We start from the raw sequence: 22,401 nt of genomic DNA, 5'->3' as shown, positions 1-22,401 counted from the left end.
CAGCACCAGGAGAATGGACGGGCACCTCACAGTCCCCTGGGAAGAGAGACATGACATCATCAGCACAGGTCAATGTAAACATTGTCAGAACGGTTGAGACATGAGCACAAACATACTGGAACACTACTGGGCTTCAACAGTCTTGCAACTTTGCCTTTGAATTAAGGACGCGTTCAAAACCGTGTTTCTGTGCGTTCTTCCCTTCCTATCACATGAATTGTACCCCACAAACAACGCCGTTATGTACATGTAATATTTCCCTGGATCTAGACCTAACAGTTACACTACCTTTAAACTGATAGCACTACTGGCACTCATCTAAGGACATAACTGAGACAGTTGGGTCAGCGATGCCAGGGTATAAACATAACATCGGCTACAGTGACATTATATGACAGGTGTTAATAACAACAGGTAATAGTGATAGTTAATGTAATCACACACCGCGGGAAACACAGGACCAATTATTGTATTTGAAAAAAACATACCTGTCAGTTAAACCCGTATCCTGGTATTTCACAAACCTGTGATTGGGATATTCCCTAAAACACTTTCGCTGTGATGGGGTGATGGTCAATGGTGCACTAACTAGCCTACTGTATTACACCGTTGCCCTGTTCGCTCCAGCAGCTTGCAGTCAATTCGCGCTATAACCGAACTCTCGTGTTATCCTACTTTTTCGTTATCCCTTGTTTCCACACTTTCACCTGTATTGAGACGGCGTGAGAAATAACCCAGCTGACATATCATGGCATGTCCCAGGTGGTGTCGGTAGGGACACAGAGACATCGATACGGGCAGAGATTGTCTGTGGTCGGCGAGGCTTTATCCATCACACCCCTGAGACTGGAGGGTTGGGGAGAATGGCTACTGTTACGCGTAGTGCTACTTCCTCCGAGAAAACGCAACAGCCTGCGATATGCGATATGTTACTGTATGGGTATCTAACGGTGCCCTGGGTGGATTCTGCTGATGTAGGATCAGATTAACAAACCTCTCATTTTAACTTTAAACCGCTCGTTCTAACTTCAAACTGGCCTCAGGTCAGATTCCAGGGACAACCACATCTATCCTACACCAGAGGATGGGGGTTAGAGCCCGTTATGAAAACGTTAAATCATAATCTAGGCTTACGTCACTGACCTGCAGGGCTCAATTGTATTGCCAAGAAAAGTAAATATGAGGAAAACTTCTGTTGGACTACCATCCCTTGGCACCCACGACCCAAACACATTAGGTTAGTAAGGTATTTTATTACAGTGTTAGTTAGAAAGACAGTCAACGATAACTTTCAATTCGAAATGTCTAACTGCGTGCACGAGTTTTCTAGTCCTAGGCCTTATCCACAGAAATGTGGGTTATATCCCTCAGAACGTCGGGGAGAAAAAAGATCCCAAAATGCTTGCCTGGGCTGGGGAGGTAGACCAACAGTAGTAGGTCTATGTATGCTTTTTGTTTTACGTGATTTTAGGAATTCAGTGCAACGGGTAAAATAGCAGCTTCAACTTGCATTTGTTTTGACTTTATTAGGCAGCGGAGGACGGAAAGGCGAACACGTGCTACACCAGTGGAGAGATGAGTTCTAGCGATGACTTGAGGTTCAAAATGGACAACAGTAGGCCTAACTTTAGCATGTAGCACCAACGTCAATTTGTTTTCAGATGTTTTGGTGCTTATTAAGTTAATTAGGCCGATGCTATTTGTGTCTGTGTGCACACCTGTCTTGTGCTAACTCTTAGGATGACTGTGAGGAGATGAAGGTGTATTTTTCCCAGAGCAAATGGACCAGTTTGGCGGAATGGGAGAAAAAGCGCTACAGAAACATGAAGAGGAACCACTTGGCCATGCTGGCTATAGGTACTATATATCTCTATATATCTCTATGAGGCCATGACTATTGTGATGAAGGATAATGCTCTCTGTTGTTCCTCAGGGGCCTGTTTCAGGACATTAGCCTCAGATAGAAATGTGTTGTGTAGAACAGATATAATTGTCTGTCAGGTTGATCAGGGAATCGTGACCTCTCTATGAATTATATTTCTATGTGGAAAGTTCGGATTGTGCTACCTCTCTGAATACACCCCAGGTCTGCAGCCGCTGGTCCCTGTGTTTATGAGGCGTGGCCGGGAGGGGAGGGAGAGAGAGCGCAGACCGCCCCCACAAGGACCTAGTGACACAGTGGAGGAAGAGGAAGAGGAAGAATGGACCCCTCACCTGGAGAGACAACACCAGGGTAAAACTCAAAGGAGAAGGGAGAAGAATTCCAGAACACCTTCTACAGAAACCACTTCTAAACCCCCTCAGTCCAGAAGACCTTCTACAGCCTCCACTTCTAAACTCCCTCAGTCCAGAACAGCTTCTACAGCCTCCACTTCTAAACTCCCTCAGTCCAGAACACCTTCTACAGCCTCCACTTCTCAACCACCTCAGTCCAGAACACCTTCTACAGCCTCCACATCTAAACACCCTCAGTCCAGAACACCTTCTACAGCCTCCACTTCTAAACCCCCTCAGTCCAGAACACCTTCTACAGCCTCCACTTCTAAACCCCCTCAGTCCAGAACACCTTCTACAGCCTCCACTTCTAAACTCCCTCAGTCCAGAACACCTTCTACAGCCTCCACTTCTAAACCCCCTCAGTCCAGAACACTTTCTACAGCCTCCACTTCTAAACCCCCTCAGTCCAGAACACTTTCTACAGCCTCCACTTCTAAACACCCTCAGTCCAGAACACCTTCAACAGAAACCACTTCTAAACCCCCTCAGTCCAGAAGACCTTCTACAGCCTCCACTTCTAAACCACCTCAGTCCAGAACACTTTCTACAGCCTCCACCTCTAAACCACCCCAGTCCAGAACACCTTCTACAGCCTCCACTTCTAAACCCCCTCAGTCCAGAACACCTTCTACAGCCTCCACTTCTAAACCCCCTCAGTCCAGAACACCTTCTACAGCCTCCACTTCTAAACCCCCTCAGTCCAGAACACCTTCTACAGCCTCCACTTCTAAACCCCCTCAGTCCAGAACACCTTCTACAGCCTCCACTTCTAAACCACCTCAGTCCAGAACACTTTCTACAGCCTCCACTTCTAAGGCTATCTCAGCCTCAACCAAAACCCTCAACACAGCGACCTTAACCCCTACTGAGACACAGACCGTAACCTCGTCCCCAATCAGAACCAAATGTTCTGACACCACAGCCACACCTAAAACCTCGACTAGCTCAGAGGTGAGCCCAGCCTCAGCCAGGTCCACTGCTACACAGGTAACCACATGGTCTGACCCTTCGACCCCAGCCAGACCCCAGCTGAGCAGAGGACCAGTGGTGACACGTATTTACACCTGGATGTGGACTGACTGGGACAGTCACAAAACGGGAAGAGAACCTTCAAGACAACCTCACCTGGATGAGCTGACTGGAGAGAGAGAAGGAGAGGCGAGAGAGAGTAGGGACGAGACGGAGAGGAAGACAAAGAAAGAGAAGGAAAGCGAGGGAGAAGAGGAGAAACAGGAGCCGCTGAACGAAGAGAGAGATGGAGAAAAGGAGAGAGAGAGCGAAGGAGAGATGGAATCAGAGTGGAAGAGTGGGGTAGAGGAGGAGAGCAAAGGAGAGATGGAGGGGAACAGTGGGGGAGAGGAGGAAAGCGGGAGTGAAGGAGAGAGCACACCCAGCAGCTCTCACAGGGTGAGTGAGGAGGGAGAGAGCAAAGGAGAGAGGATATTTTATTAATGTTGACTTATTCCATGAAGATATCCTCGCAAGTATTTAGTAATCAGTAGTAGTACATGTCTCTGAGTAATAACAACTCTACTCAGGTGTAAGCCACTACACTGTTGCTACTCTGTGTAACGATTTCCTCTCCTCGTCGTTATAGGACCAAGTGTGTGTGTCAGAGCGGATGAAGAGGGCGTGGCGAAGACAGCAGATGTCAGAGGTGAAGAGATACACTCGAGGTGTGAACCTTCGTAGCAGAGCCAGAGTCAGCTATACTGAGGAAGAGGAGCTGAGAGACGAAGATTACTTCTGTGAGTCTCCATCTAAATACAGTGTATCTCTATGTGAAACCTTCATGGACCTGTTTTTAAGGTCTTTATAGATGCAGTATTTTTGTGATATTTGGTTAAATTGCCCCTAATGTCTTGTTTTATCTACTGGCTAGTATATCAAATCAAATCAAAGTTTATTTGTCACGTGCGCCGAACACAACAGGGGTAGACCTTACAGTGAAATGCTTACTTACAGGCTCTAACCAATAGTGCAAAAAAGGTGTTAGGTGAACAATAGGTAGGTAAAGAAATAAAACAACAGTAAAAAGACAGGCTATATACAGTAGCGAGGCTATGACAGTAACGAGGCTACATACAGACACCGGTTAGTCAGGCTGATTGAGGTAGTATGTACATGCAAATATGGTTAAAGTGACTATGCATATATGATGAACAGAGAGTAGCAGTAGTGTAAAAGAAGGGTTGGCGGGTGGTGGGACACAATGCAGATAGCCCTGTTAGCCAATGTGCGGCAGCACTGGTTGGTCGGCCCAATTGAGGTAGTATGTACATGAATGTATAGGTAAAGTGACTATGTATATATGATAAACAGAGAGTAGCAGCAGCAGAAAAGAGTGGTTGGGGGGGGGGCACACAATGCAAATAGTCCGGGTAGCCATTTACCTGTTACCTGTTCAGGAGTCTTATGGCTTGGGACTAAAAACTGTTGAGAAGCCTTTTTGCCTTAGACTTGGCACTCCGGTACCACTTGCCATGCGGTAGCAGAGAGAACAGTCTATGACTGGGGTGGCTGGGGTCTTTGACAATTTTTAGGGCCTTCCTCTGACACCGCCTGGTGTAGAGGTCCTGGATGGCAGGAACCTTAGCCCCAGTGATGTACTGGGCCGTACGCACTACCCTCTGTAGTGTCTTGCGGTCAGAGGTCGAGCAATTGCCGTGCCTGCAGTGATGCAACCAGTCAGGATGCTCTCGATGTTGCAGCTGTAGAACTTTTTGAGGATCTCAGGACCCATATACATGATACAATCCTGTAACTAATGGTTCGTTTGTATATTGTCTAGAGAATCTGCTGTTTCTCATCTCTCTCTTTCAGTCTGTGAGGAGTGCAAGTCTTTCTTCATCGAGGAGTGTGAGCTCCACGGTCCCCCCCACATCATCCCAGACACCCCGGCCCCGCTGGGGGCCTCAGACAGGGCCAGACTCACCCTGCCGCCCGGCCTGGAGGTCAGGACATCAGCCATCCCTGGAGCTGGGCTGGGGGTCTTCAACCACGGACACACCGTGCCCCAAGGGACGCACTACGGACCGTATGAAGGAGAACTCACAGACACGGAGCTGGACATGGAGAGTGGATACTCCTGGGTGGTGAGAGGAGTGGGTGTGTCTGTCTGTCTGACTTTCTGTCTGATTAAAGCGCAACACCAAGTTCTGATTGGCTGAGTGAAATAACTGCTGAGATGCAATTGGTCCTCAGATCTACAAAAGCAAGCAGAGTGACGTGTACATTGATGCCAAGAGAGACACTCACTCCAACTGGATGAGGTGTGTCTTTTCTCCAGCCGTCTATCCCTCTCTATCCATCCCTCTTTGTCTCTCTATCCATCCCTCTCTGTCTCTCTATCCATCCCTCTCTGTCTCTCCATCCATCCCTCTCTGTCTCTCCATCCATCCCTCTTTGTCTCTCTATCCATCCCTCTTTGTCTCTCTATCCATCCCTCTTTGTCTCTCTATCCATCCCTCTTTGTCTCTCTATCCATCCCTCTTTGTCTCTCTATCCATCCCTCTTTGTCTCTCTATCCATCCCTCTCTGTCTCTCTATCCATCCCTCTTTGTCTCTCCATCCATCCCTCTCTGTCTCTCTATCCATCCCTCTTTGTCTCTCTATCCATTCCTCTTTGTCTCTATCCATCCCTCTTTGTCTCTCTATCCATCCCTCTCTGTCTCTCTATCCATCCCTCTTTGTCTCTCTATCCATCCCTCTTTGTCTCTCTATCCATCCCTCTTTGTCTCTCTATCCATCCCTCTTTGTCTCTCTATCCATCCATCTCTGTCTCTCTATCCATCCCTCTTTGTCTCTCTATCCATCCCTCTCTGTTTCTCTATCCATCCCTCTCTGTTTCTCTATCCATCCCTCTCTGTCTCTCTATCCATCCCTCTTTGTCTCTCTATCCATCCCTCTTTGTCTCTCTATCCATCCCTCTTTGTCTCTCTATCCATCCCTCTCTGTTTCTCTATCCATCCCTCTTTGTCTCTCTATCCATCCCTCTCTGTTTCTATCCATCCCTCTTTGTCTCTCTATCCATCCCTCTTTGTCTCTCTATCCATCCCTCTTTGTCTCTCTATCCATCCCTCTTTGTCTCTCTATCCATCCCTCTTTGTCTCTCTATCCATCCCTCTTTGTCTCTCTATCCATCCCTCTTTGTCTCTCTATCTATCCCTCTTTGTCTCTCTATCCATCCCTCTTTGTCTCTCTATCCATCCCTCTCTGTCTCTCTATCCATCCCTCTTTGTCTCTCTATCCATCCCTCTTTGTCTCTCTATCCATCCCTCTTTGTCTCTCTATCCATCCCTCTCTGTCTCTCTATCCATCCCTCTTTGTCTCTCTATCCATTCCTCTTTGTCTCTCTATCCATCCCTCTTTGTCTCTCTATCCATCCCTCTCTGTTTCTCTATCCATCCCTCTTTGTCTCTCTATCCATCCCTCTCTGTTTCTCTATCCATCCCTCTTTGTCTCTCTATCCATCCCTCTTTGTCTCTCTATCCATTCCTCTTTGTCTCTCTATCCATCCCTCTCTGTCTCTCTATCCATCCCTCTTTGTCTCTCTATCCATCCCTCTTTGTCTCTCTATCCATCCCTCTTTGTCTCTCTATCCATCCCTCTTTGTCTCTCTATCCATCCCTCTCTGTTTCTCTATCCATCCCTCTTTGTCTCTCTATCCATCCCTCTCTGTTTCTCTATCCATCCCTCTCTGTCTCTCTATCCATCCCTCTTTGTCTCTCTATCCATCCCTCTTTGTCTCTCTATCCATTCCTCTTTGTCTCTCTATCCATCCCTCTTTGTCTCTCTATCCATCCCTCTTTGTCTCTCTATCCATCCCTCTCTGTTTCTCTATCCATCCCTCTTTGTCTCTCTATCCATCCCTCTTTGTCTCTCTATCCATCCCTCTTTGTCTCTCTATCCATCCCTCTTTGTCTCTCTATCCATCCATCTCTGTCTCTCTATCCATCCCTCTTTGTCTCTCTATCCATCCCTCTTTGTCTCTCTATCCATCCCTCTTTGTCTCTCTATCCATCCCTCTTTGTCTCTCTATCCATCCCTCTCTGTCTCTCCATCCATCCCTCTCTGTCTCTCTATCCATCCCTCTCTGTCTCTCCATCCATCCCCCTTTGTCTCTCTATCCATCCCTCTTTGTCTCTCTATCCATCCCTCTCTGTCTCTCTATCCATCCCTCTTTGTCTCTCTATCCATCCCTCTTTGTCTCTCTATCCATCCCTCTCTGTCTCTCCATCCATCCCTCTCTGTCTCTCTATCCATCCCTCTCTGTCTCTCCATCCATCCCTCTTTGTCTCTATCCATCCCTCTCTGTCTCTCTATCCATCCCTCTTTGTCTCTCTATCCATCCCTCTTTGTCTCTATCCATCCCTCTCTGTCTCTCCATCCATCCCTCTCTGTCTCTCTATCCATCCCTCTCTGTCTCTCCATCCATCCCTCTTTGTCTCTCTATCCATCCCTCTTTGTCTCTCTATCCATCCCTCTCTGTCTCTCTATCCATCCCTCTCTGTCTCTCCATCCATCCCTCTCTGTCTCTCTATCCATCCCTCTTTGTCTCTCTATCCATCCCTCTCTGTCTCTCCATCCATCCCTCTCTGTCTCTCCATCCATCCCTCTCTCCATATCTCTATCTCTCCAGCCAGCCATCCCTCTCTATCCATCCCTCTCTTTCTCTCTATCCATCCCTCTCTGTCTCTCTATCCATCCCTCTCTGTCTCTCTATCCATCCCTCTCTGTCTCTCTATCCATCCCTCTTTGTCTCTCTATCCATCCCTCTCTGTCTCTCTATCCATCCCTCTTTGTCTCTCCATCCATCCCTCTCCATATCTCTATCTCTCCAGCCATCCCTCTCTATCCATCCCTCTCTTTCTCTTTATCCATCCCTCTCTGTCTCTCTATCCATCCCTCTCTGTCTCTCTATCCATCCCTCTCTGTCTCTCCATCCATCCCTCTCTGTCTCTCCATCCATCCCTCTCCATATCTCTATCTCTCCAGCCATCCCTCTCTATCCATCCCTCGCTTTCTCTTTATCCATCCCTCTCTGTCTCTCTATCCATCCCTCTCTGTCTCTCTATCCATCCCTCTCTGTCTCTCTATCCATCCCTCTCTGTCTCTCCATCCATCCCTCTCTCCATATCTCTATCTCTCCAGCCATCCCTCTATATCTCTCCATCATCCCTCTCCATATCTCCATCCATCCCTCTCTCCATATCTCTCCATCCATCCCTCTCTCTATCTCTCCATCCATCCCTCTCTCCATATCTCTCTCCATCTATCCCTCTCTATCTCTCCATCCATCCCTCTATATATCTCCATCCATCCCTCTCTCATCTATCCCTCTCTATCTCTCCATCCATCCCTCTCTCCATATCTCTCTCCATCTATCCCTCTATCTCTCCATCCATCCCTCTCTATCTCTCCATCCATCCCTCTCTCCATCCATCCCTCTCTATCTCTCCATCCATCCCTCTATATCTCTCCATCCATCCCTCTCTCATCTATCCCTCTCTATTTCTCCATCCATCCCTCTCTCCATATCTCTCTCCATCCATCCCTCTCTCCATCTATCCATCTCTCCGTCCATCCTTCTCTCCATATCTCTCCATCCATCCCTCTCTATATCTCCATCTATCCCTCTCTCTATCTCTCCATCTATCCCTCTCTCTATCTCTCCATCTATCCTCGCCCCATCTATCCCCCTCTCTATCTCTCCATCCATCCCTCTATCTCTCCATCCATCCCTCTCTATCTCTCCATCCTTCCCTCTCTATCTCTCCATCCATCCCTCTCTCCATCCATCCCTCTCTCTCCATCCATCCCTCTCTATCTCTCCATCCATCCCTCTCTCCATCTATCACTCTCTCTATCGCTCCATCCATCCCTCTCTATCTCTCCATCCATCCCTCTCCATCTATCCCTCTCTATCTCTCCATCCATCCCTCTCTATCTCTCCATCCATCCCTCTCCATCTATCCCTCTCTCTATCTCTCCATCCATCCCTCTCTATCTCTCCATCCATCCCTCTCTATCTCTCCATCCATCCATCCCTCTCTCTCCATCCATCCCTCTCTATCTCTCCATCCATCCCTCTCTATCTCTCCATCCATCCCTCTCTATCTCTCCATCCATCCCTCTCTATCTCTCCATCCATCCCTCTCTATCTCTCCATCCATCTCTCTCTATCTCTCCATCCATCCCTCACTCCATCTTATTCTCTCCCAGTCTCTACATCTTTCTATCCTTCTGTGTTTTCTGTGTTTTTATCTTGTTTGATGATATTGAGTTTCCCTGAATTGATTTAATTTAATTAGTCTGCCACTTTAATTTGTTTTATGTAGTTCTGTCCTTGATTTGTTCTTGTCTATTACTGTTCTGTATTATGTCATTCTGTATTATGTTTCATGTTCTGTGTGGACCCCAGGAAGAGTAGCTGCTGCTTTCGCAACAGTTAATGAGGATCTTAATAAAATTCCAAATACCTTCCCTCTCTCTTACCACTCCTCCTCTCTCTGTCAGGTATGTGAACTGTGCCCGTAGTGAAGAAGAGCAGAATCTGGTGGCCTTCCAGTACAGAGGAGGGATTCTGTACCGCTGCTGTAAGCCTATAGCTGTTGGAGAGGAGCTGTTGGTGTGGTACGGAGAGGAATACGCCAGAGACCTGGGCATCATCTTCGACTTCCTCTGGGACAAAACAAGCACAGCTAGAGGTACTTTTGGGCTTTCTCTCTCTCTTCCTCTCTCCTTATTCCCTTTCCTCGTCCCTCTAGAACAGGCAGTCATTGTGCAATAATCTGAATGAATGTGTTTCCCTCAGTCAGCTGAATGCACAGCTTACTTCATAGAACCGTGGTTACGTGAGTAATCTTCTATATCCGCTATAGCGGCTGGGGCAAACAGAGGTAACAGCGGTTTCTAGCTCATGTTCTAATAGTTTTCTTCCTACAAATGTGTCTCCTGATTTTTAGCGGTTGCCGCTATTAGCGACCATGACCCCATGCCTGAAAGCTAAGATTGTCAGGAACACGTATCGTCTGTTTCCATCTATTGTACACACAGGCTGTGCAGGCCTTGTTAGAAGGTGGAGTGATGTGAATGTATCTGCACAGAATGACCAGTGGAAATAAATGGGTTCTCCACGGAGGACCATACACACAGATTGCACACAAAATGTAATGTTTTCCTGAACTCCAATAGCTTTGTGATGCTTTTCAATCACCCCAAAACATATTTCCTTCCAGCAGTGGAAAAAGTACCCAATTGTTATACTTGAGTAAAAGCAAAGATACCTTAGTTGGAAATGGTGTGAAAGTGAAAGTCACCCAGTAAAATACTACTTGAGTAAAAGCAAAGATACCTTAGTTGGAAATGGTGTGAAAGTGAAAGTCACCCAGTAAAATACTACTTGAGTAAAAGTCTAAAAGTATTTGGTTTAAAATATACTTAAAGTATCAACAATAAATGTAATCGCTAAAATATACACTGCTCAAAAAAATAAAGGGAACACTTAAACAACACAACGTAACTCCAAGTCAATCACACTTCTGTGAAATCAAACTGTCCAATTAGGAAGCAACACTGATTGACAATAAATTTCACATGCTGTTGTGCAAATGGAATAGACAAAAGGTGGAAATTATAGGCAATTAGCAAGACACCCCCAAAAAAGGAGTGATTCTGCAGGTGGTGACCACAGACAACTTCTCAGTTCCTATGCTTCCTGGCTGATGTTTTGGTCACTTTTGAATGCTGGCGGTGCTCTCACTCTAGTGGTAGCATGAGACGGAGTCTACAACCCACACAAGTGGCTCAGGTAGTGCAGTTCATCCAGGATGGCACATCAATGCGAGCTGTGGCAAAAAGGTTTGCTGTGTCTGTCAGCGTAGTGTCCAGAGCATGGAGGCGCTACCAGGAGACAGGCCAGTACATCAGGAGACGTGGAGGAGGCCGTAGGAGGGCAACAACCCAGCAGCAGGACCGCTACCTCCGCCTTTGTGCCAGGAGGTGCACTGCCAGAGCCCTGCAAAATGACCTCCAGCAGGCCACAAATGTGCATGTGTCTGCTCAAACGGTCAGAAACAGACTCCATGAGGGTGGTATGAGGGCCCGACGTCCACAGGTGGGGGTTGTGCTTACAGCCCAGCACCGTGCAGGACGTTTGGCATTTGCCAGAGAACACCAAGATTGGCAAATTCGCCACTGGCGCCCTGTGCTCTTCACAGATGAAAGCAGGTTCACACTGAGCACATGAGCACATGTGACAGACGTGACAGAGTCTGGAGACGCCGTGGAGAACGTTCTGCTGCCTGCAACATCCTCCAGCATGACTGGTTTGGCGATGGGTCAGTCATGGTGTGGGGTGGCATCTCTTTGTGGGGCCGCACAGCCCTCCATGTGCTCGCCAGAGGTAGCCTGACTGCCATTAGGTACCGAGATGAGATCCTCAGACCCCTTGTGAGACCATATGCTGACACATGCACATTTGTGGCCTGCTGGAGGTCATTTTGCAGGGCTCTGGCAGTGCACCTCCTTGCACAAAGGCGGAGGTAGCGGTCCTACTGCTGGGTTGTTGCCCTCCTACGGCCTCCTCCACGTCTCCTGATGTACTGGCCTGTCTCCTGGTAGCGCCTCCATGCTCTGGACACTACGCTGACAGACACAGCAAACCTTTTTGCCACAGCTCGCATTGATGTGCCATCCTGGATGAACTGCACTACCTGAGCCACTTGTGTGGGTTGTAGACTCCGTCTCATGCTACCACTAGAGTGAGAGCACCGCCAGCATTCAAAAGTGACCAAAACATCAGCCAGGAAGCATAGGAACTGAGAAGTTGTCTGTGGTCACCACCTGCAGAATCACTCCTTTTTTGGGGGTGTCTTGCTAATTGCCTATAATTTCCACCTTTTGTCTATTCCATTTGCACAACAGCATGTGAAATGTATTGTCAATCAGTGTTGCTTCCTAAGTGGACAGTTTGATTTCACAGAAGTGTGATTGACTTGGAGTTACATTGTGTTGTTTAAGTGTTCCCTTTATTTTTTTGAGCAGTGTACTTAAGTATCAAATGTAAAAGTACAAGTATACATCATTTAAAATTCCTAATATTAAGCTAACCAGACGGCATGATTTTCTTGTTTTACGGATAGCCAGGGGGACACTTCAACACTCAGACATCATTTACAAACTAAGCATTTGTGTTCAGTGAGTCTGCCAAATCAGAGGCATTAGGGATGACCAGGGATGTTCTCTTGATAAGTGTGTGAATTAGACCATTTTTGTGTCCTGCTAAGCATTCAAAATGTAACTAAACTCAGCAAAAAAAGAAACGTCCCTTATTCAGGACCCTGTCTTTCAAAGATAATTGTAAAAATCCAAATAACTTCACAGATCTACATTGTAAAGGGTTTTAACACTGTTTCCCATGCTTGTTCAATGAACCATAAACAATTAATGAACATGCACCTGTGGAACGGTCGTTAAGACACTAACAGCTTACAGACAGTAGGCAATTAAGGTCACAGTTATGAAAACGTAGGACACTAAAGAGGCCTTTCTACTGACTCTGAAAAACACCAAAAGAAAGATGCCCAGGGTCCCTGCTTATCTGCGTGAACGTACCTTAGGCATGCTGCAAGGAGGCATGAGGACTGCAGATGTGGCCAGGGCAATAAATTGCAATGTCCGTACTGTGAGATGCCTAAGACAGTGCTACAGGGAGACAGGACGGACAGCTGATCGTCCTCGCAGTGGCAGACCACGTGTAACAACACCTGCACAGGATCGGTATATCCGAACATCACACCTGCAGGACAGGTACAGGATGGCTACAACAACTACCCGAGTTACACCAGGAACTCACAATCCATCCATCAGTGCTCAGACTGTCCGCAATAGGCTGAGAGGCTGGACTGAGGGCTTGTAGGCCTGTTGTAAGGCAGGTCCTCACCAGACATCACCGGCAACAACGTCGCCTATGGGCACAAACCCACCGTCGCTGGACCAGACAGGACTGGCAAAAAGTGCTCTTCACTGACGAGTCGCGGTTTTGTCTCAAAAGGGGTGATGGTCGGATTCACGTTTATCGTCAAAGGAATGAGCGTTACACTGAGGCCTGTACTCTGGAGCGGGATCGATTTGGAGGTGGAGGGTCCGTCATGGTCTGGGGCGGTGTGTCACAGCATCATCGGACTGAGCTTGTTGTCATTGCAGGCAATTTCAACGCTGTGCGTTACAGGGAAGACATCCTCCTCCCTCATGTGGTACCCTTCCTGCAGGCTCATCCTGACATGACCCTCCAGCATGACAATGCCACCAGTCATACTGCTCTTTCTGTGCGTGATTTCCTGCAAGACAGGAATGTCAGTGTTCTGCCATGGCCAGCGAAGAGCCCGGATCTCAATCCCATTGAGCACGCCTGGGACCCGTTGGATCGGAGGGTGAGGGCTAGGGCCGTTCCCCCCAGAAATGTCTGGGAACTTGCAGGTGCCTTGGTGGAAGAGTGGGGTAACATCCCACATTATTTTCTTTAGGAATGTAGTCAAGTAAAAGTAAAAGTTGTCAACAATATAAGTAGTAAAGTTAAGTACAGATACCCCACAAAACTACTTAAGTAGTACTTTAAAGTATTTTTACTTAAGTACTTTCCACCACTGCTTCCTTCAGACTGAAATGTGGCATTATCTGATTTGACATATTTTGTGCTATTATTGAGATAATGATACTCCCAAGTGTCCAAACATTGTGAATCAAATAGCTTCATGGTCCTTGTTAATAGTATTTCAAATAGCATGAATATGAATCAATTTGGGTAGGTTATGGTAGGTCACCCAGTGAGTGTGTTTGACAAATGTGTCTTCCCCAGGAATAGTAGTGACTACCACTGCTCTAGAACTACCTGTTCAATCCCCCTCTCTTTCCATCTCTCTATTCCAGTCAAGTGGAATATAATGATATCATTAGTCTTTCTTTTTCTTTCAGTATTTGCTTCAGTTCTCTATCCAGCTTGCTATTCTCTTTGACCTCTCTGAACACCCCTTCAGTTCTCTATCCAGCTTGCTATTCTCTTTGACCTCTCTGAACACCCCTTCAGTTCTCTATCCAGCTTGCTATTCTCTTTGACCTCTCTGAACACCCCTTCAGTTCTCTATCCAGCTTGCTATGCTCTTTGACCTCTCTGAACACCCCTTCAGTTCTCTATCCAGCTTGCTATGCTCTTTGACCTCTCTGAACACCCCTTCAGTTCTCTATCCAGCTTGCTATTCTCTTTGACCTCTCTGAACACCCCTTCAGTTCTCTATCCAGCTTGCTATGCTCTTTGACCTCTCTGAACACCCCTTCAGTTCTCTATCCAGCTTGCTATTCTCTTTGACCTCTCTGAACACCCCTTCAGTTCTCTATCCAGCTTGCTATTCTCTTTGACCTCTCTGAACACCCCTTCCGTTTCTCTCCTCCCCTCCCTCTCTCCTTTCCTTTCAGGTGTGAATGAGTCGTCCCAGATCTTTCCCTGCTCTGGTTGTCCGTTCTCCTTCACGGCTCAGATCTACCTCTACAAGCACATAAAGAGATGCCACAGGGAAGAGTACGTCAGGCTGCTGAGGAGTGGAGGGATTAGATCAGAGACACTAGCACCACCCAGTGGCTCTCAGTGGTGTTCAACAACTCCAGATCGCACCCCAATCACACTCCTCGCCCAGAAACACAGAGACACAGGGAAGCCAAGACCTCACCACTGCTCTCAGTGTGGGAAGAGTTTCCATCGATCAGGAGACTTAAAGGTACACCAATGTACTCATACAGGAGAAAGGCCGTATCCCTGTTCCCAGTGTGGGAAGAGTTTCAGTGTGTCAGGACATTTAAAGACACACCAGCGTACTCACACAGGAGAGAGGCCATATCACTGTTCACAGTGTGGGAAGAGTTTCAGTGTGTCAGGACATTTAAAGACACACCAGCGTACTCACACAGGAGAGAGGCCATATCACTGTTCACAGTGTGGGAAGAGTTTCAGTGTGTCAGGACATTTAAAGACACACCAGCGTACTCACACAGGAGAGAGGCCATATCACTGTTCACAGTGTGGGAAGAGTTTCAGTGTGTCAGGACATTTAAAGACACACCAGCGTACTCACACAGGAGAGAGGCCATATCACTGTTCCCAGTGTGGGAAGAGTTTCAGTGTGTCAGGACATTTAAAGACACACCAGCGTACTCACACAGGAGAGAGGCCATATCACTGTTCACAGTGTGGGAAGAGTTTCCATCGATCAGGACACTTAAAGGTACACCAGCGTATTCACACAGGAGAGAGGCCGTATCACTGTTCCCAGTGTGGGAAGAGTTTCAGTCAGTCAGGAAGCTTACAGGAACACCAGCGTACTCACACCTGACTCTATGAGTCACTAGCACCAACTGATTTACCGGTGGCATTCCAAAACCCTAAATGCCGCAAATTGTTTGTTTGCCTGAATAAAAATCCAGTGGAACTGTGTACACCATCTTTGATTCCGCGTGTGCTGTGGGAGAGGAGGGTGACCGCAGTGAGAGACATGTTGAATATGACAGGCCAGGACTCGTCCATGTTTGACCCTTACCTGAATGTTGCAGGGAGCTGGTTGTTGACTGCCAATTAGCTGTTATGAACGCTTATAGCAAGTCTACATAAGCTATACACTATGCAGAGATAGGACATCCCATAAAACATTCTCCACTAGATGCAGACTACATCCAGTATTTATAGAACGTGTTGTAACCCTACTAAATGCGCTGTGAAGGGTTATATTGCCTTATAAACACGCATAGTACCTTATAGAGGTGCAGTTTTAAAGCCTTATGAGACACAGTAATGAACAAGAAGTTGTGAAATATTGTGAATATCTACTATGTTACATATGTGAGAGAGTCAGCCCCAAAGACAGTGATAGTATATCTCATTGAGTTTATTAGATTATGTTATGGTCAGGCAATGAAGGAGAGAGTTTGAAAGAAATATTGAGAAAATAGATATTGGTAGTCTATTGGATGATCTTGTGGTATGGGAAGAGGGTAAGGCTCTGGATAAATGAAGGAATGTCCATGATGGATGTAGCGGCGGCCATCTTGGGCGAGGCGGGGAGGAAGGTCAGTTTGGACACTTCTCCGTAGGACGAACTGCCGCACTCTTCCTCATCCCTCTCTCTGTTGCCATGACCACTCTGCTTGTCATCTCCTGCTGGGTTGCCCTCCTCCGGCCCAAAACCCACCACCTGGGGAGGGAGGTTGATGTTAGAGCGCACACACACACACACGCACACACACACACACACACACAGCTCTTAAACATTGATTACACTGCTCACCTATACACACACACACACACTTACATGTACACTGAGTTTTCTGCAGTTGTGTCCGCGGTGCTCCAGATACCAGGATACCAGCTCTGCTCTGGTCATCTGCTTCAGGGCCTCAATCTACTCACACACACAAACACGTAAGCACACGTAGTCGCACATGAAACATCTGCAGCAACTACAGAAAGCAACTACAGCAGCAACTACAAAATTCTGCACACACCACAAAAACAGAAAAACTGAATTGTTCGGTGTGTGTGTGTCTCACCTCTCTGTGAAGCCTGTTGAAGACATACTGCTGTGTAGCGACCTCGGCCCAGTTCCTGTCCACCTCCTCTCCCAAGTGTGTGTCCTCACACTCCTTTAGCTTGACCAGCGCAGTCACCTGTACACACACACACACACACACCTTCAGCTTAACAAGTAAACTGCAGTACACTCAGATATATAGTCAGTCAGACACACACACACCTGTGTGTTGAAGGCACTCTCAGTCAGAGCACTCAACTTCTCTCCAAAGGAAGACAGAAACTCCTCTATCTTCAACTCTACCAGCTCAGTACTGAAAGAGAGATGGAGAGAAGATATGGAGAGAGAGAGAGAAGAGAAGGAGAGAAAGAGAAGAGAAGAGATGGAGAGAGAGAGTTTGAGAGACGAGATGGAGAGAGAGAGAGAACCCACTGTCAATATTATAAGAGGCGTTTACAGGTCATAAGAGATAGCACTTCTAGCCTCGGGAAGACCACATCAAAGTCACTGCAGTGCACAATGTCATTGGTTCATGCAGTCAGTATGAGGATCTCACTTGAACTTGGTGGCCTGTGTTTCCACCGTGACAGAGAAGCCCAGGACTCCAGATGTGTTTCTGCAGGTTGGATAAACATGATACCTGGAGGAGAGAGACGGAGGGAGAGAGATGGAGAGAGAGAGGGGTTTAAGTTGACTGAGCCAATTGGAAGCTGGAGAAGGTTGGGACACTGGGACGCCGAGGAAGGTTGGGGCACTCAGGAAAAAGGTTGGGACACTGAGGAAGGTTGGGACACTGAGGAAGGTTGGGACACTGAGGAAGGTTGGGACACTGAGGAAGGTTGGGACGCCGAGGAAGGTTGGGACACTCAGGAAGGTTGGGACACTGAGGAAGGTTGGGACACTGGGGTTAACACTCCTACTCTTTCCAGAGGTTCCATGGTCTATTTAGTCACCAGAGAGACAGAGAAGTGTGAAACACAGACACTGACCCCAGAGTCTCTTTTGTCCTGAGGAAGTCAAAGCAGGGCTCCTCCATGTGCATCTGGAACCACAACAATAACAACAATATCAACAACACAGAGGTCAGAGGATGAGAGGAAGAAGGGATGAGGGGTTAGGGGATGAAATTATGAACGGTTGTTGGTGTACTCACCACCAGCAGCTCCATCAGTGTGTGTTCTCTGAGGTTTTTCAGACCAGACTGGAGAGAGAGGGGGGGGAGAGAGGAAGAGAAGAGAGTGAATGAATGTCAGAGGCTAGTCAATCAGTCATGAACAGATGAATTGTACCAGTGTGTGTGTGTGTGTGTGTACCTGGTAATAGACTGACCTCTGAGTTGGCGTCTCCCTTGTTCAGTGCTTTGACTTTACAGAGGTGCTGTTTTCAGAGGCAGCTCCACCACTCTAAACAACACTGGGACCTCTGCTGGCAGCTTGGAGAACTGCAGCTTACTGACAGACAGCAAAGATAGTTGTGTGTGTGTGTGTGTGTGTGTGTGTGTGTGTGTGTGTGTGTGTGTGTGTGTGTGTGTGTGTGTGTGTGTGTGTGTGTGTGTGTGTGTGTGTGTGTGTGTGTGTGTGTGTGTGTGTGTGAACTTACTCAGTGACGTACTGCAGGAACTGGATTGACTCCTGTAGAGAAAACAGATCCCATTTTAATAAACAGCAGAAATCATACAAGAGGGTTTGGTGGAAAGGGTGTGTAATGTGTGTGTGTAATGTGTGTGTGTTTTCATGGTCCAGTCACCTGGCTAGTGAAGTTCCCCTGCACCAGTCCCTCTGCATAGAGCTGGGTCATCAGTTCTTCTACAGTCAGACCACCGTCTGCCAGCGCCTGGTACTTCTCTACCATGGACCAGCGACCATGCTCCAGGACCAACAACCGCACGTCCCTGAGAGTGTGTGTTTGGTCAGAGAGAGAGAGGGGTGAGAGAGAGATAACCAGTCCGTGTTCTCCTACTGACAGCTTGTAGTCCAGCTGGGCCATGGCAGCCTCGTAGGCTGGCTCTGCTAGGTTATGACCCAGTATGTTCACTAGCAGGTCAAATAACACCAGGCTAGGGAGGGGAGGGGGAGAGAGAGCAGAGGGGCAGGGTGAGAGAGAGAGAGAGGAAGGGGCGGGTGGAGAGAGGGGTAGGAGGGAGGGAGAGAGAGAGAGGAAGGGGCGGGTGGAGAGAGGGGTAGGAGGGAGGGAGAGAGAGAGAGGGGGGGAAATGAGGGTTGGGAATGAGAGAGGGAGATAAGCAGAGAGAAACAGGATTAAAAAACAGTTCCTATCTGTGGCTGCATTCTCGAGAGGCTAGTGATTTTAGCACAATCTCTACCCGTGAAACAATTGTTGGCTAATGGCTAACTAAACCCTGGACTTACTTCTTGGCTGACTGCTGGATGACCGGAGAGATGAGATGGAAGCGAATATACGCTGAAGGAGAGAAAGGAAACGACAGATCAGCAAAGGAGAGAGAGGAAACGTCAGATCAACGGAGAGAGTAGAAACGACAGATCAATGAAAGAGTAAAGTTATTGACCATTTTAATTGTTCACTGTTGTAGTAACTCAATCAATCAAATGTATTTTATAAAGCCCTTTATACATCCGCAGAAGAACAGTTGCCAGGAAAAACTCCCTAGAAGGAAGGAACCTATGAAGAAACCTAGAGAGGAACCAGGGTCAGAGTGGTGGACAGTTTTCTACTGGCTGTACCAGATAGAGATTAAAGCAAAACTCCACCCAAAAACAATATTTTGGTATTTGTTTCACTAGTCCTTTGTTGATATAGTCCCAAAATGTTTTGCATGTCGGCAATCATGTTTTCAAGATAAATAACATTCAAAATACAGAAACACAGCCAGTATGATGAAGTTATAAACTGCTGAAATTTTTGGACTATATCAACAATGAACTAATGAAACAAATACCAAAAGTTTTTGGGTGGAATTTTCCTTGAAGGGGAACATGTGGACATTGACGCCAGCTTGTGTGTGTTTTTGTGTTATAAAGTAGTTACTTTGAAACACACACACACACTAGGGATGGCACAATTACCGTATGGATGAAAATCGTTATGAAAATAAAATAAGGGCATCATTTTTGTTTTTGGGGTACGAAGAGGACGGCCTGGAATTTGTGCGGTGGAGTGTGTTTCTGCTGTAACACGTACTCTAAATAGCGTGATGAAACTTTGTTGCTCCTAGTTGAAACAAGCAAGGTGCTGTAGCAAACGAGTCTTCGGTTGCCTAGGAAACAGCAGCCCACATGAAAAGAACGGGCTTGGAACCATAGAATTATCAATTAGAAAAATCATTTAATAGGATCTATATGCTTGGAATTTCTTACCCTGGCAATTTGACAGGTAAACTCATAGGTACACTAGGGATGGCTGCATGGTATTGTGAAGTAATGACTTCCATGGTAATGTAGAATGTTAATTCAAATGATGTTAACTGATGTGGCTCTTGTAATGAAATGCATTCTTTGTCATGTCAGTTGAGTTGAATCAAAGATTTTCAATTATATTGACAAGATAGTGGAGTGACCGCTCTAACAATGGAAATATATGTCCTCAAATTTGAAAGGCATTCAGGTGGGACCATTCTAGCCAATGAGAGGGCAGATACGTGTGTGTGAACAACAGGCACAACTGATATAAAGTATTTTTTTCAAACCTGGCCAAATGCCACGTGCGTCCACTTATATCAGAGCATTCGTAACAACCTAACCATTACGAAACATATATTCGATCAAATAAGCCTCACGTAGCAATATAGCAATTATATTTTTTCGTTGACCAAATTCAACACTCTCTCATTGACCTCCATACAAAAAATTCCTCACTTCTTGGTCTTATTTTCGAGGATAGAATTTGGGCGGAGTAAACCCTCTCGCTTTGCCTCTTCCTCTCTGGTTGAACTAATAAATCACGGCACATATTGATGGTTACACTTCCTGCTTTGCTCCTGTGGGTACACTCGCAATGATTGCCAGTCCACCCATGATGCCATCATTGACTTGAATGGGGACGCCCATTCATTTAAAAAAAAATACTATTCAAATGGTTATTACGGAGATCGCGTTATTTGGCTGGCCAATTACCATCATCCAAAATTCCATGACCATCACAGTCCTAACACACACAGACACACACCTTTGGGTATGTTGAACTTGTCGTCCTTCTTGTACCAGAGGCATCCTCGGTCGTTGGCAGTTACTCTGACTGGCAGCTCAGTATCAGGACAGTCAGACAGCTTCAGGCTGAAATCAGTCGCTGGAAGGAAGACACGAAATATAAACACATTAGGAAGGTTCACAACACACAAACACACACACACACTAACCGATGAACTTGTTCTCGACAGGGAGGTGCAGGTCAGAGTTGTGCTCAAAGTCTCCGTTCCAGCGCTCTCTCCACCCCTGCTGGATATCTGGACAGAGAAGAGACAACTATCAGGACACTCTCTCTTTCTCCACATATTGGAACCATGTTGATATGATCTGGTCCTCTAATAATGCAAACACATACAGAGCCTTCAGAAAGTATTCACACCCCTGGACTTTTTCCACATTTTGTTGTGTTACAGTCTGAATTTAAAATGGATTAAATTGAGATTTTGTGTCACTGTTCTACACACAATACCCCATAATGTCAAAGCGGAATTATGTTTTTCAACATTTTTTACAAATTAATTAATAATGAAAAGCTGAAATGTCTTAAATAAATACGTATTCGACCCCTAAAAGCCTAAATACGTTCAGGAGTAAACATTTCACGTAATACGTAATACGACTTAATACGTAAGTCACGTAATAAATTGCATGGACTCACTCTGTGATGAATAATAGTGTTTAACATGATTTTTTAATGACTACCTCATCTCTGTACCCCACACATACAATTATCTGTAAGGTCCCTCAGTCGAGCAGTACATTTCAAGCACAGATTAAACCGCAAAGACCAGGGAAGTTTTCCAATGCTTCGCAACGGGCAGCAAAATAAATAAACAAACAGACATTGAATATCCCTTTGAGCATGGTGAAGTTATTAATTACACTTTGGATGGTGTATCAATACACCCAGTCACTACAAAGATACAAGTGTCCTTCCTAACTCAGTTGCCAGAGAGGAAGGAAACCAGTTACAGAGTTTAATGGCTGTGATAGGAGAAAACTGAGAATGTATCAACAACATTGTAGCTGCTCCACAACACTAGCCTGTACAGAATTAAAAATATTCCAAAGCATGCATCCTGCTTCCATTAAGGCATTAAAGTAAAACTGCAAAACATGTGGCAAAGAAATAAACGTTATGTTCTGAATACAAAGTGTTATGTTTGGGCCAAATCCAACACATCACTGAGTACCACTCTTCATGTTTTCAAGCATATTGGTGGCTGCAACATGTTATTGGTATGCTTGTCAATGGCATGACTAGGATAAAAAGAAAAGGAATAGAGCAAAGCACCGGCAATATCCTAGAGGAAAACCTGGTTCAGTCTGCTTTCCAACAGACACTGGGAGACAAATCCACCTTTCAACAGGACATTAACCTAAAA

General features: G+C 46.4%; 2 pseudogenes; one reads left to right on the top strand and one right to left on the bottom strand.

The window, feature by feature from the left end:
- Positions 1-1,575: 1,575 nt before the first annotated feature.
- Positions 1,576-15,678, top strand: LOC120050783 (annotated as a pseudogene).
- Positions 15,679-16,228: 550 nt separating this feature from the next.
- LOC120050782 overlaps positions 16,229-22,401 on the bottom strand; it is a 38,936-nt pseudogene continuing 32,763 nt past the window's right edge.

Source organism: Salvelinus namaycush, chromosome 7, assembly GCF_016432855.1.
Source record: "Salvelinus namaycush isolate Seneca chromosome 7, SaNama_1.0, whole genome shotgun sequence".
Lineage (NCBI taxonomy): Eukaryota > Metazoa > Chordata > Actinopteri > Salmoniformes > Salmonidae > Salvelinus > Salvelinus namaycush.
The sequence above is the reverse complement of the archived record's forward strand: the minus strand, read 5'-3'. Positions and strand labels throughout refer to the sequence as shown.